Source organism: Urocitellus parryii, chromosome 6 (assembly GCF_045843805.1).
Source record: "Urocitellus parryii isolate mUroPar1 chromosome 6, mUroPar1.hap1, whole genome shotgun sequence".
Lineage (NCBI taxonomy): Eukaryota > Metazoa > Chordata > Mammalia > Rodentia > Sciuridae > Urocitellus > Urocitellus parryii.
In genome coordinates this window covers 171,817,552-171,832,992 of record NC_135536.1, presented here as the reverse complement: position 1 = coordinate 171,832,992, position 15,441 = coordinate 171,817,552, and the positions used below count along the sequence as shown (strand labels likewise).

The 15,441-nt window shown below is 46.1% G+C and overlaps 1 non-coding gene and 1 pseudogene across 1 annotated transcript; both read right to left on the bottom strand.

Annotated features, from left to right (window-relative positions):
* The window catches only part of LOC113197430 (ADP-ribosylation factor-like protein 8B), a 29,868-nt pseudogene extending 14,749 nt beyond the window's left edge, over positions 1-15,119 (bottom strand).
* On the bottom strand, positions 11,266-11,338 carry Trnaa-ggc (transfer RNA alanine (anticodon GGC)). The gene has a single exon. It is a non-coding gene; the product is annotated as a tRNA-Ala (tRNA).
* Positions 15,120-15,441: the final 322 nt, after the last annotated feature.

Sequence of the window (15,441 nt, the reverse complement as noted above, 5' to 3'; positions counted from 1 at the left end):
TAGTACTGGGCTTAGGTAAACTCTGCAAGTTGAAAAAAAGAGAAAAGGAGTTGACTTAAAGAAAAACATTCAGTACATCATGGGATAATTGGTGTGCAAATATAGCAAAGTTCATGAAGGTTCTGGGCAAATAACTGAAGTCTGGAAAAGTGAATTTATACTGAATCAAGCCCGGGGCTGAGACATGGCGGGTGCTGATGGTGTTTTCTCTTTCCTTCCCTTCCATTCCCAGGAAAGAAAGGATGAAAGTGGATCAGGGAAGAAATAAAAGTAGCTACAAATCCACCCCCTCAACTTGGAACTCTACCTCAGCCCTACTTTTTCTAAAATGTATTTTATTTTTTATTGGTGCCTATCAATTATACAGAATGGTGGCTCTTGTTGTGGTGCACTGTACACCTGTGACACCATGTGACCAACTCACTGTCCAACTCCCCCTCCTTGCCCGGATCCTCTTCTGCTTTCTTGACCATCTTTTTCTTTTCTCCTCTCCCCTTCTTCCTTCCTTCCTTAATTTTCTTTCTTTCTTCCTTTCTTTCCTTTCTTTCCAACTAACTTCCACACATGAGAGGAAACACAAGATACTTTCTTGCTGAGTCGGGCTTATTTCACTTAACACAATGTCTCCAGTTCCATCTATTTTCCTGCAAATGATAACATGGTGTTCTTCTTTATATCAGCCCTGCTCTTTTTGTTCACAGATTCTCTCTTTGTATGATTGCTTTATTGCCTCCATTTTCTCCCAGCTAAGGGTCTTAGTTCTCCTTTTGAACATTCTTGCTTAAGTCCTCTGGTATGATGCAGGCATCCGAAACTCTAACCCATAGCATCAAATCCTTATCCCCCCACACTCCAATGCATCTTCCAGAGATTTTCAGGTGGGAAATCTGAGAAGAACAAGGAAGGGAAGGTGGTGGGAAGAGCAGGGTCAGATCATCAGATCACGATTCTCAAGATGTCTTCCTGTTTCCTAAATTGGCTTTTCTTTCTCCGCGGAAGTAGAAATCTAGAAAGAGGAAGTGACTTGCCCAAGAAAACAGCAAGAACCCAAACATGGCAGCCTCCATTCTTGGTCCTGTTCTTTGCTTTCTGTCATAATGGGGAGTCTGGGCTTTACAACCCGAGGAGAATTCAAGCAGTTGCCCTTTAAAATAGTTCTGTTTTTTAAAACAGAACAAAAGCAAAAGCCACGAGGCTAAACAGCTTTAAAATGGAGACCTCATCAGGTCAAGACCCAGCCTGTACCTGACGCAGAGGAATGAGCACTGGGGCAAGAGCCACCTGCCTGTGGCAGTCTCCTCCACACTGATCTGGGGAGGACTAAATGTCACAGGCTCCCCAGAAGATTAAGCAGATTGCCTTAGATAAATGGTTTTGCATTTGCTCTATGGCCTTAGGACAATTACAGAGATTTTAAATGGTGGTGTTTGCAATTTTCAGCAGCTTAATGATTGTGGCTGGGAGAAATCTATTGATTTTATCACGCCCTCATTCGCACAGGCACTTCTTGTGCTGTGACTTTCTCCTTAAGGTGTGAATATGTGAGTGTATACGTATGCAGACGCACACATGCATACATACATGCATATATGCATACGTATATATAACCTTATATATACTAAAGCTCTTATGTATACTTAAGTAGGTATCCTAACGTTTTTACATATGTGTGTATATATATATATTATGAGTATACACACACACACAGTTGTTCTTTTCTGAAAGGACCATACATGTCTGACAGACACTGCACATTACTAAATCCCTATCCCTTCTCTCCAGCCTTACTAAAAGAACCTCAACTTTGCAAGGATAGCACTATATCCAATTGAAAAGAAAAAAGAAAAAACCCTCTACTTCCAGCCTCTCTTGCAGCTTGAGGGCATAGCTCAGTTCTGAGCAGAACTGAGATGTCAACAGAAGCTACTGAGATGGTCCCAGGAAATCTCTGTAAGAAGCAAGGAATGATCTGCTGCTCTTTGCCCTTCTGTCTTCTTGCCTAAAACATGGGTCTTGCCTAGAGAGATCGCAGCTCCCTGTGAGCTTGGGGTCAGACGGGGCCACAGTTCACGATGGTGTTGCAGACAGCCAGAAGGAATCTCTCAGCAACCTGCCCAGGTTTTTCATTTAGTAACAAAAACTAAGACTTTGTATGACTAAGTCACATTCCTCAGGTCTCTGACACACAAATGAAATTCCTAAAGTAGTATTTGTTCAGTTAAAACAGAAACAGCAGCTCTGCAGTGAAGAGTTGGCCTCTTTTTTCCTTAACCATGAGGCTCCTAGGTCCCTTCCTCAGAGAAAACCACTTTTCCCAGATAGCATCTGTGTATGCAAGCATAATTGTGGCCATGCCCATATTTTAAGGCTCTTTTGATCATTTATATCTAGAATCATAAAACTTAAAAGAGTGAGGGGGAGGTATGAAAAACACTTGACATCATTTTCTTCAGAGATTCTCAGTGAGGATCAGAAACAGGTGAAGGCGCACAATAAGTGTCGGTGAGCACGTGGGGGAAAGGCACACTCATTCACTGCTGGTGGGACTGAAAATTGGTGTAACTACTCTGGAAAGCAGTATGGAGATTTCTTGGAAAACTTAGAATGGAACCACCATTTGTCCCAACTATCCCACTCCTCAGTCTATACCCAAAGGACTTAAAAACAGCATACTACAGGGACACAACCACATCAATGTTGATAGCAGCTCAATTCACAAGAGCTAAACTGTGGAACCAACCTAGATGCCCTTCAGTAGATGAATGGATGAAGAAACTATGGTATATACGCACAAAGGAATATGACTCAACCTTAAAGGAGAATGAAATTAATACATATGGTAAATGGATGGAGTTGGAGAATATCATGCTTAGTGAAGTTAAGTCAATCAAAAAGAAAAAAAAGAAAAGCCAAATGTTTTCTCTGATATGTGGATGCTGATCCATAATGGGGAGAGGCAACATAAGAATGGAAGAACTTTGGATTGGAAAGAGGGGAGCGAGGGGAGGGGAGGCGGTAGTGGGGTGGGAAGGTTGGTGGAATGAGACGGACGTTATTACCCTATGTACGTGTGTGATTGTATGGATGATGTGTCTCTGCATAGTGCACAGCCAGAGAAATGAAAAACTGTGCTCCATTTGTGAACAATGAGTCAAAATGCATTCCGCTGTCATGTATAACTAATTACAAAAAAGGAAGAAATGGGTGGATGTGGCCATGCTCCTAGCAGATCACTGTCTATTGGAAGATGCTCCTGACCAGTGTGTGTAGAACAGGAGATGGTGTGAAAACTAAAGGAAAGGTTGAAACTTCCCCATTTCAACCAAACCCTTCGTTTCCTAAGGTCTCCAAGTGACTTGCAGACAGAGCTTTGACTAGACCCTAAGTCCCCAGATAGCCATCATAAAGCTCCAATTTCACCCAGATGACATCAGTGAGGACCAAGACTCAGAGCCAGAGGAAGTCCTCACAGCCACTTTGTTGCTGGAACGATGCCAAGTGTTTGGAGCTAGTTAGAAGCAGACTGGAAATTACTTGTTCCTGTGTTGTAATGAACTCAACTGAATAGCTCCATGTCATCTCATGTTCCCTGTGCAAGAGTCCTATAAGTACTGCCACATTGTGACTTTCTAGACTTTTTATGCTCCAGAGGGGTGAACAGAGCCGTTTCCCAGACATCTCCCCATGCCTACTGTCCAGAGAGTCTGCCAGGAGACAGGGTTGGAACGTCATTTGCAAGTCATTAACATCCTTGCAGTGAAGGCCCATGTTATGCCGGAACAAGCCTGAGCCCTCTGAAATTTATAGCTCTCTTAATGGATGCATGAAACTGAGATCAAAATCTACTGCCTGGGAAATTCCTACTTTGTCCCTGATAATTAAGGAAGTGTTTGTATGGGATCAATTTGGTGAAGACGAAAAATCCCAGTCAAATCCAGGCAGTAGCCGACGAATTCCCAAAAGTATGAAAGAATTCATTAATTCAAGTTCTCTAGTGCTGAATCCGTTTTTGTTTACCTCATTCAGTTTGCAATGAGAACAAATTAGGGGGAGAAATGCACCCCTTGCACTTACTCACGGCCACCTTCTTTGAAAGATACTGAGGAGCCCGGGGAGGATACGTTATGGAGGAGGGGGTCTGGCAGGTGTGATGGGGGAGTTGATCAGGGGCCACTTGGTGCCATAGGGGTGCTGCTCCCAAGAGGAGCCAACACTCGCCCCTTTGCCTTTTCTCTGATGAGAATGCCTTTCCTCCAATTCTTTGTTTGTTCCTGTGTATCTTAAGGCATGGCTCAAATGTTCTCCCTTCCATGAATCTTTTCTCAATTCAGCAGGCAAACTTACTGAGCCCTCTTGTCCATGTTAGTTCTGTGCATTCTGCTCTCCTCTCCCAGAAAGTTAGAGACAGACCCTTGACTACCCAGAGTCCCCAGGTACCTAACGTAGGGCTCCAACTCCACCCAGATGTCATTGGTGAAATTAAAGGCAGGACCCTATTTTAGCTTAAAAAAAAAAGGAAACTTACTTTTATTTCTCATTATATAATTTATGCATATCTATGATAAACACTAGAAAATATAAAATTAAGGAGCACAAGCATTAGTATTTTGTTGTACAATATCTAGCTTTTTAAAATTCCTACATTTGCTATAAAGATATATCAAAACTGGATCATACTAAGCTATATAAAGTTAAGTATACTTTTTATACTATGTCATTATCATCTCTCTAAGATAATATGGTCATTTTTCTTATTATAAAAATACGTGGTACACACCTGTAATTCTAGCAGCACAGGAGGCGGAGGTAGAAGGAACGCAAGTTCAAAGCCAATCTCAGCAACTCAGCAAGGCCCTAAGCATTTTAGTGAGACCCTATTTCAAAATAAAAGTAAGACATAAAAAGGGCTGGGGGTGTGGCTCAGAAGCACCCCTGGGTTCAGTCTCTAGTGCCAAAATAAAAAGCAAACAAACAAACAAACAAAAACCAAAAGTGCTCATCATAAAAAATTGAAAAGAAATGTAGAATTTTATAATCAAATTGTTTTAATTTCAACACATAGACCATTATTGCCATTCTGGTGTATTATATACCCTTTCATATTTTCCACTAGAGTATGTGTAAATGTATCACATTCCACATATTTAAATACGTTCATTGGTATGTGCAGTTTGTTTTATTTCATATATCATAAACATCCTTCAGTGTCAAGTAATTTAGCCACAGACATCACCCTTTTTAATATCTGCATAGATAATGTGTGAATCTGCCATACTTTAATAAGGCATCTACATTTTTTCAAAATACCTCTGTAACCAATTACCTATCACCCTAGGACACACTCTGGCAGAGGTTGACTTTTACAGGTTTTGATACAAGTCGCCCTCAATGAAATGTGTTCAGATTTTAGTTTTCCAAAAATGTCTAAAGAGAGAGAGCCTTGCCCATAACGACATAATAACTGTTGGCTGAATAGATGAACAAAATCCAGAAGAAATTATTTTCCATTCCCTCTAATCTTTCTTTTATTAATGTTGAGACATGGTTGGAAAATCTATTTATTCTTCAGGCACCAGGGGAGGGGAGCCGTTAGAGGTAGGTCCTGTGTACACTGATCTTCTCTATTCTCCTACTGTTTTGGTAAACTGAGGAAATGGAAACTGAGAGGAAGTGCCGAGTTCCAAATCTGGGGGTGAGTGAGCCACACGAGGTGGGGGCAGAGAATAGTCCCTGAGGCCATTGGACCACAGGCCAGCCCAGGCCTGCCCCACTTAGCCTGGGCAGCCCTCCTCTCTCCCCTGACCTTTCAGTTTCTTGATAAATCACATTTGACTCAAAGCAGCTTATACTATGTCAGATGGCAAAAATGAAGCAAAGCCTTGTATTTAAAGTTACTCAAAAGCACGCAGAGAATTTTCTCCCCCTGATATTTATCTACTATTATCACCTTATATGAGATGGATTTAAAAAAAAAAACATGAAATTTAAAATCCAAAGTTTCCAATCTGAGCCTGGCTTTTGCTAAGACATGCAACCTAGGCAGGCCCAATTTTTTCCCCCGTGACTCGGCAAGCTTCCGAAGGTGCCCTGTGATCTGCTTCCCAAGACCCTCTTAAGGATCGGGGAGGTGGTTTTGTGATGATCGTACAGATGCCGGACGATGTGAATAGTGACATGCTGCTGTTGGTGACGTTGAAGATCATGTCCCTGACTTGCAGGGCCAGCCCCCATGGGCCTTTCTAAGATGTGTTCCTCAACTGACAGGAAGGAAGTGACTAGAACAGCATTGCAGAAAGAGCGGCGGTCCGAGAGCCAGAAAGCCTGCATTCTCCTTCTGGATACTTTAGGCCTTAGTATTCTTCCTTTTAAAAAGGAAGTTGCAGGAAATGACTCCTGCGCTCTCCCCTGCCTCTGGCGCTCAGGTCAGCAATTCTGTGATCTTAGGCAAGTTGTTTCTCTGCGGGCCTCGTTTTCGTCATCAGGCAAATGAAGGGATTAAGCCGACTGGCCTGTCTGGTCCACTTCTTTTCTGAGGATTGACACGGTCCAGGTCAATCTCCCCGCCCCTTATCATCTGGTGCATTCTTAACCACACCACAACTTGGCCCCCCAGGCTGTGGCCTCTGGAACCACAGATAGTGGGCTGTGGTTTCCTTTGTCCTCCCTGTTTGTTTGTTTCTGCTGTGTGCTCACAAATAAATGGCCAAGGGACAACTTGGCAGAGTCAACTGATTCTTCCAACAAGATGCTTTAGACACGCAATGATCTGAGGCTGCAGGCTGGTTGGCCTTCCTCAAGCCTGAGGATTAAGTGTCACGCTAGTGTGTCAGGGCAGAGTCAGGCCTTTCCCGTCTCCCCAGTGCCCTGGGGTTCTGGGTCCTCTCAACGCATGTGCAGCCTTCTCCAGGGCCAGGCTGCAGCCCCCCACCCCACTTCTCCTTCTGCCACGCCTCTCTTCACGAGCTTTCTCCTTCAGGGTTTGTGTGAAATGCCTCCTTCTTAATAAAAGCCCTTCCTAATCTCCATGATCAATATCCATCACTCTTTCTGGATGCTTTTCACAAGTGGTATGCACTTCTTTTTAGCTGTTATCAGTTCATCTTTTTTTTAAAAAAAATTCTGTTGCTGCTTATCTGTCTTCTCCACTGAGAGCCGGGCATCTGTTAGAGTCCGGCAGGCCTCCTGCAAGCAGGCAGTCAGTGACATGAGCACCTATGCAAGTTAGCAGGACTTTTGGATACCCACTCTTACTCCAAGGATTTGGTTTGCTTTATTTTTTTGGTCACAAGTAGAAGATTTGCGCATGAACACAGGAATGTTGAAGCTGAAGTATCAGTCTTCTAGGGACCCTGACGTCCTGGTCAGCCCTGGATTGTTCACATCACATCACCACGATCAATGTCCACAGTCTCTTGAATTAAGTCAAAGCTGGTGCATGGCAGAGGCCAGCCTAACTGAGGCTCCATCCTCAGTGACCTGGAGGATTCGTCAGAGACAGAGCTGCTTAATGGTTAGGAACAGGGCCTCTGGTGTCAGACAGATCTGGGCTCACATCCCGGTGCAGCCCCTTGTTGGCCATGTCACCTTGTCCCAGTGCTAAGCTTATCTGGTTTCTTGCTCATAAAATGGAATAGTAATGCCCGCTTCCCAAGGAAGTTAACTGAGGTGCAACTCTTAGTACAAACTCAGGAATGGTGTCAGCCACGTGGATGCATATACTCCCCTCGTGAAGGGTCTCATACTCTGAGATGTTCCTTGAAACGGCACTCACAGATTTAGATCCCGTATTCTTGAATATGTGACAAGTGACACCGGATAACTTCAAAGAGCTCAGAAGTGGGCAGATCAGTGCACTTTGCCATTTACAAAGGGCTTTTGTGGAAGTCATCTCCTGGTTTCGTACCATATTCCAGAGATGGGCCAGACAGGTGGCATCAGACCTATGTTGCAATGACACAATCGGCTGAGAGGTTAAGTGACTTGCCTGAGGTGGCTCGTGCAATTAGAATGTGCCCCTGAGACTTAAGCCTCAGTTTGCCTATTTCCTTATAAATCGTCTTTCCACAAACCACAGGAAGGAGCAGGAGAAGAAACTGGCTTTGGGCCGTGACAATGATGATGCTTACCACCTAAGGAATAGGGCAGGTGTTCCATGGAGGCCCAGCTTAAAAACAGGTGGAAAAACGATCCGTCACATTTTGCCAAAGAAGAGAATCCACTTAAGAGTTGCAGAAAACATGGAACTAAGGAGGAACATATTCTGAAAGGCTCCAACTGCCCAGCTAAGGAATTCAAGCTGATTGGGCCATGGAGATAGGGAAGATTTCAGAAGGGAGTAACAAGATGATGAGACGCTCCCAAACCATGACTCACCAGAAATGATCTTTAAGGAAACAGGTGTTTAACCTGGTAAAGAGAAGACTTAGGGAGAGAAGAAAGTGTTTGTCAGGCCTGGGGGAGAACGTGATCGGCATTGGATAAAGGAAGAAGCAGGCTTATTTTGTGTGGTCTCCATGAGTGGTTGGGGCTGGTGGACAGTGATGAGGGTCAGTGGATAGAAGCTCTAGGGAGAAATTTTCAGTTCAAATGAAGAAAAACTTTCTGGTTCTTTCAATGCGCTTTAACCAGAATTAAAGGCCTCAGTCAGAACCACCCCAAGGTCTAATGCTACAGCCAGAAAACTTCTCCAGTATAGCCTGGGCTGTCTTGAGAGGCATAAGATCCCCTTCCTTACAGTTGTCGAGAGAAATGTGTCACCCACCTCGTGCTGGGGGTGGTCTGGCCTGGACAAATTTCTCATAAGCATTTGTGCATCTGCGTGGGTTGTGAAATCTTCAGCAACCCTAAATCCCTTAATTAGAGGGAGAAAAAAGTCAAGTGATCAATTAGGCTCTCTGTTTAAAAGCCTACATTTACATGTTCCATCTTAACTGAAGTCTGAGGAGCAGAGACTGTGGCCAAGCAGGAATTTCATCCTGCGTGTAGCTGGGTGACTCCACCTAGGAATTGAAAATCATTTAGCTGAAATTGTGACATAGCCAGCAAATTATAGTCTGCCTTCAGGTTGGGGCTGCGGCTGCCACTGTGACGCAATCCTCTGGCAGGGAACACAAACTCAACTCAGGGCAGTCTCCCTGCCTGGCCCGGCTGCTGCTCAGTTAGCAGGCTGCAGGCCAGCCCAGCCGGGGCAGCAAAGGAGGGGAGATGGGAAGCCAGCCCCCGACCTTCGTAGCAGGAGTCTGTCTAAGGGGGACCTCAGAGCTGCAATCACACCCTAATTCTGAGCCTCACTACAGCCTGGGAGATTGGTGGATCAGGCTAATGAGGACACTGAGTATCAGAAAAGTGAAAGGATTTGGCCAAGGTCACATCGTAGGCAAGTTACAGCGCCTGGCTTTGAGTCCTAGTCTTCTGAATCCAGCTCAGAGTATTTTTCTAACTCCACCACACTGGGGTCAAAGCTGATCAGCACAGACCTATCCAAGGGGAGATCAATGAGTAGTGGTCAGTCACCAATATCCACACTGTGCACACTGGAAAGCGGAATCCCTTAAGGATATTAAGGATCCTGATAACATCAATACCAACTTCTGACGCTGGGCTGTGCCAGGTGCTGTACTAATTAAGCACTTTATATTCATCGACTCCTTTAATTCTCGAAGAAATTCCACCTCAGTTCTATAGATAAGTAAGGAGGCTTTGAGAGGTAGAATTTGGACCCAGGCAGATCGCTGTGACCTCAGTTTCCTCTCCGAGGGCAGTGCCACTTGTCTGTCATTTCTTCAGCTTCCTCTGTCAAGTCGTTGAAAGGAATGCCTAGGGTCCAGTTCCTCTTGGCTCCCAGGCCAACCGTAACAACAATCATAATAAATGGTCAAGAAGTTCTCAGGCTTCCTGGTGGGACTGACCCTGCGTAAGGCAGGCCTTGCCAAGAGTCAAAGCTGGTGCATGGCAGAGGCCAAGGCCACCCTAAAGGCCACCCTGAATCAAGGTCCATTGCTCTTTGCCATACACCTCTGCTCCCTCCTTAGGCTCTCTTCCTAAGCAAGCGGGCTCCAGAGTCACTTACACAGGGGAATGAATCTCACAATTGTGTGTCCTCAGGTTACTCCGTTTGTCCCCATTTTACTAGAGCAATAGCAGTAGCACCCAGGTGACAGGGTTGAAATGCAGTGGCTGGCTGGAGCTTGCTCACAGGAAAAGCTAAGTGGACGGGAGTGACAATCCCCAGTCCTAATGTTATTGATTGGTTTATTCAAACGTGTGTGTGTGTGTGTGTGTGTGTGTGTGTGTGTGTGTGTGTGTGTGTTCCTGCTATAGGTCAAGGGCTCTGCTAGTTTTGGAGCAAGGAATGAATTAACCCACAGCCTGTTCCTTCAAGTCTAAGGATGGGATTCACAAAACATGTCCCAGTGCAATGTGATCCACATCTTAAACACCCATCTATCTTTCTTCCTTCCTTCCTTCCTTCCTTTCTTCCTTTCTGTGCTGGGGTTTGAACCCAGGGCCTCATGCATGCTAGGCAAGCATTCTACCACAGAGCTATATCCCCAGTCCCATGATACATATCTTACTACAGGTCCTTAAATGTTCCAAAAGCTGTAGGAGCCCAGAGGATAGGGAAAGGACATTAATTCCTCTTTTCCAATTTTTCTAAGCCTCTTGTCTATTCATTCTTGTCTTCAAGACCCAGGATTCCCACCTTCTCCCTAAAGACCCAATCTTCTCATCACAGAATTCAGTCCTCACTCTTCCACTCCAGCGCTGGGGAAGTCTTGCGAAATAGTGGCTGTATCAGGACTCCCTGAAATGTGACTATTAACTCCCCTGTCTATCACAGGAAACCTCAATACTTGTAAATATCCATCATAGGATCTTAAAAACAAGCGAACAAGGCCTGGGTTGTGGCTCAGTGGTAGAGCCCTTGCCTAGCACATGTGAGGCACTGGGTTCGATTCTCAGCACTACATAAAAATAAAATAAAATAAAATAAAATAAAGGTATAGTGTCAATCTATAACAAAAAAATACTTTTTAAAAAATAAGCAAACAAGCAAAAAAAAATGTAGAGTGTCAGAGGTTCTTCTCACCCATATTTTTTTAAACCAATAAAGAAGCAGAGGGTCAGTGACTACCCCTGCAGTCTTTTTTCATTTTTCGTCCCCACCCCCCAACCCCGTAGTGGGAAGTGAACCCAGGGGCTTTAAACCACTGAACCACATCCCCAGCCCTTTTTAATTTTATTTATTTGTTTGCTTGTTTGTTTTTGTGGTGCTGAGGATTGAACCCAGGACCTCATGCATGCCAGGCAGACACTCTACCACTGAGCCACATCCCCAGCCCTATTTTTTTTTTATTTTTTATTTTGAGACAGGGTTTCACTCAGTTGCTCAGAGCCTCACTAAGTTGCCAGGCTGGCCTTTGAACTTGTGCTCCTCCTCGCTCAGCTTCCCGAGCCTTTGGGTTACAGACGTGCAACACCAGATCCCACTTCCCCTGCAGTCTTACAGGTAGCATGTGGTAAAACCAGAAGGCCAGTGGCTGTCAGTCCTTCTCATGAAAAAGAATAATTTTTCCCCTAATCTAGAATCAAACTGCCACTGGATTCTTGATGATCTCTGGTTTAGTCCGCTGTGGTCCGTGAACATTCGCTTTCCACTTGCGTCATCACTAGGACTATTCCTCTGCCTACGTGAGTTGAGAAGGGTGGGCACGATTGCCCCTAGTCACAAACAAGGCTTCCAGCTTTCAAGGCTGAATGATGACCGCAACCTGGCCAGCAACAGATTGGAGAGCTTCCAGCTCCAAGTCCAGTGCTCTTTCTATCACACCACAGCCCTGAACAAATGGACAGTGATGTGTTTCACACCCCTTGTGCAAGCGGATATGTGCACACTGAGAAAGGACTTCACAGGTTTCTGCTCCGGGGGGTTCAGCTGAGATTTATTGACCCAGAAAGAACTTGCAGTATCAACTCCCTAAGCCTTATGATCCAGGAAGTTGTTCACCTTTATTTTAAAAAATAAATCATAAAAACAAACTATTTGACGTTCTTATCTCACCCCTTCCTCCCAAGCTGGTCTTGCACAAGCGTGATGACCTGCCATTGGGCGATGAGCGTGTCGTAAGTGAACGTTTACAGGCACTACAGGAATGACCTGGTGCCTCGCCCACCTCATTAGAATTCTAATTGGGGTGTGTAGGAGAGGCTTCTATAAATGGTAAGGCAATCCCTGGCACCACATCTCCCCACACTGTCCCTGACATTCTCAGCGGAGCCCCAGAGGAGGCTGAGGAAGGCGAAACATGAGAGGTGAGTGTGCAGCCTCTTCTCCAGCAAGCCCTTGCTGGAGGCCGGTGTGGGGCCTGAGCAGCCCACCCGGACGGCTGCCTGCCCAGGGCACTGTTGAAGGCTGGATCTCAGTATTTCAGGGTTTTATTCGGAGGTGGCTCTTTTCAGAGTGGCTGCCGGCTCCCTCTAGCACCTTCTAGGTGTGGGTTGTAGTTCTGAGTGATGGGCAGGTGTTCTGTGCAGCTGAAGGTCAATGTCCCCTTAGATAGAGGACTAGCTTTATTGTGTTGGTGTTTCTTTGACACGTTTTGTCACCACTACTAAAGTCAATCAGAGAGCACTTGCTCGTTGTGTTTCCCGGTGTCTGTTTTACCAGCTGTCAGCAGCAGAGGCGGAGAATAGCAAGAAGTCTCAGAGCCCTCAGGGGGTGAGTGAGCCAGAGCAAGGAAGCTTAGTTGTAAAAAGAGAACTTCTTGGCATCGCTGGAATGCTCCTAAGTAAACTATGCATCCGGAAGCACCAGCTCCTTGTCAGAGATTTGATGTGCTGAAATCCAGTAGCAGAAGGTGTACCACAAGATGCTAGTGTTCCTACCTGGGAAGGGGAGCAAAAGAGAACAAGAAGTGCAGGTTCTTTAACTCTGTAGTTACTGTCGAGGATTTGGGCCCTTTGTTAATCAGAGACCCTGCTAAGTCCCTGATAATTACTGCCTGTCATGGGTGTTCAGCCTTAGACATTGATAGCAGTGATGCCAAACCCAAACAAGGCATGAGTCAAACCCATAAAATACTGTGAATGGCAGTTAGGACCACAAGAAGGTTTACCACAGGAATCACTGAGCCAGATGCAAAAGGTGAATGCTGTCTCCTCTAGGAACCCCCAAGACCAGGTCAGGGTTGCTGCAAAAATGTGCCTTCCCCTGCCTTCCGTTTTCTCCTCTGGATACGCAGGATGGCCAGGATGCTACTGAGAGGGGCCCTGAGTCCTTCAGACTTTGTCAAAAGGGGATGGTAGCCGTCATGAAGCTTACCTCTCTTCCCCAGGAAGTGACTGAGCACCTGAAATGGGCAGACCTTTGTCAGAGTCACACAACCAGTAGGTAGCAGAGCCCAACTATGGCCCAGCCACTGTGGGATCTGTTCATTGTGTCCTGTTGCTCGAGCTGAGCTCATACACAAGTGCAAGTGACATGTGGGACACAGGAAAGCAATCCTGATTGTGGTTTCTTATTTGGTCTCTGTTACCTACTGCTCCCCGTCACTCCTGAGCCTTCAGTCTGCAAGATGATGAGCTTGAAATAGGGGGACTCTGAGGCACCTTCCAGGAGTGATTCTCCATGAAAGGAACTCAAGGGCAGAGAGCCAGTGGCCCCAGGATGTGCCCAGCCCCTGGGAGTATGAACCACATGAGTAACGTGCGCATAGTGGTCCAGCTGCTTGACATCGCTAGGGTCTTAAGATTCCTGGGCACTGAGCTCCTAGAGCCCAATCAAGTTCACCAGAGACATTCTTAGGTCACAACAGAATGAGGGCAGTGGCTGGTTGGGAAAAAATCAGTTTGAATAAGAGGAAGGAAGAGCAGGTGAATGCATCCAGTGCCTTAAATTTGTCACACATGTAGTCACTAGCTCAGTGTCTAGTCACTGAGCCAGGAAGGGGTTCATGTTTTGTGGGTGAATGGATTTACTTGTGGGAAAGGGAAAAGGGACTATGCCAGGTGCAGAGGGGATCAGGAGATGAATGGCATGCAGGGCCTGCCCTTGGTGAGCTTTCAGTCTTGACGACACCAGTTCATTGGTAAGATACATGCAGGGTGGACTGTCGCTAGGCTGCGTGACAAATGCAAACCAAGTGCTGTGGGGACCAAAATGAGGCAGAGATTAATCTTGGCTGGAATGTGGAATATGGATGGCCCTGGAAAGTCAATGGCACTTGGTCATGGACAGTGAGGTGGGCTTGGTCTGGAGTGGTTTGTGAGATTAAGAGCATTCAGACAGAGGGAACAGGTATAACACTTATATTTAGGTGGGACCCAGGGGACTATCAGGATGACATGTGTGTTGAGGACTCTGCGTCTAGCTCCTAACTTGCTCCTCTTGCTGGAATAAGAGTGTGTCCAGTTATTCTGCCTGTCGGCAAAGAAGGTCACCTGGACCATGGATGGGACAATGGTGGCTCAGGAAGAGTCAGCACTATCCTACACACAGCAGCGTCGAGCACCCTGGAATGAATAAGGAGTGCAGACTGTGTGCCCAGGTGTTGGGCCCCAGGTGGAGGGGAGCACTGTTCCTCATCCCCAGCGCCTCATACAGGCAGAGTCCTTAGGGCGCAAACCTAAACCTAAGACCTCTGCTGCAAAAGACCAGAACCTCTCGGGGACTATGTTTCTGTCCTGCTGGGGGCCATGAGCTTTCTTACCAACCACTTTCCTGAACGTGGCACTAGCCTTGGCTTCAGGCATTACCTTCTCTTGGCTCTGTTTCCCCATCTCCCGAGGGTGTGTCACATTCTGGACTCATGGGTCAGTCAACAAACATCTCCCTGCAGCTGGCCCATCAGGGGCTCCTTGTCCCATGATAGCAGCCAGGCATTCCTGCCGGGGTGCTACCTGCTGCTTTCTGTGAATCTTCTGGGACTTTCTAGACTCTCCTTGCATTCTTGATTCAGTCACCCGGACTCTGCTCACTCTGAAAAGTAGATGACCCCTCTGGGCTCCAGTGAGGACCAGCTACCTCCTTTGTGCCCCAGACTCACCGTCTTGGCTGACATGGACAGCAGCTGCTCCCTGTTCATCAGAGACATGTCCCCCCTGGCCTGAGGGCCACCCATACTTCGGTTTTTGTTACCATGGGACTGTATTCAGGGGCAGGGAAACCAAGGGTTACAAGGGCAAGTCAAGAGGTGCTCCCTGGACTGACTGTCCCCTATTGGTGGAGTGAGTGGTCTCGGACAGGTTGGATAACTTGTGTGTCTGGGTTTCCTCACCTGTACATTAGGGTTATTGTGCTATCCACTTCCTAGGTGTCCCCTAGGACTGGAAACTTCTTTCATGAGTCTGTTTTCTCCTCGCTTTGGGATCTTATGAGATGAAGTTTATTTCCTAATCAAGGATGATTCCCAGGGGATCCCCCTGTTAGGAACATCCCTAACA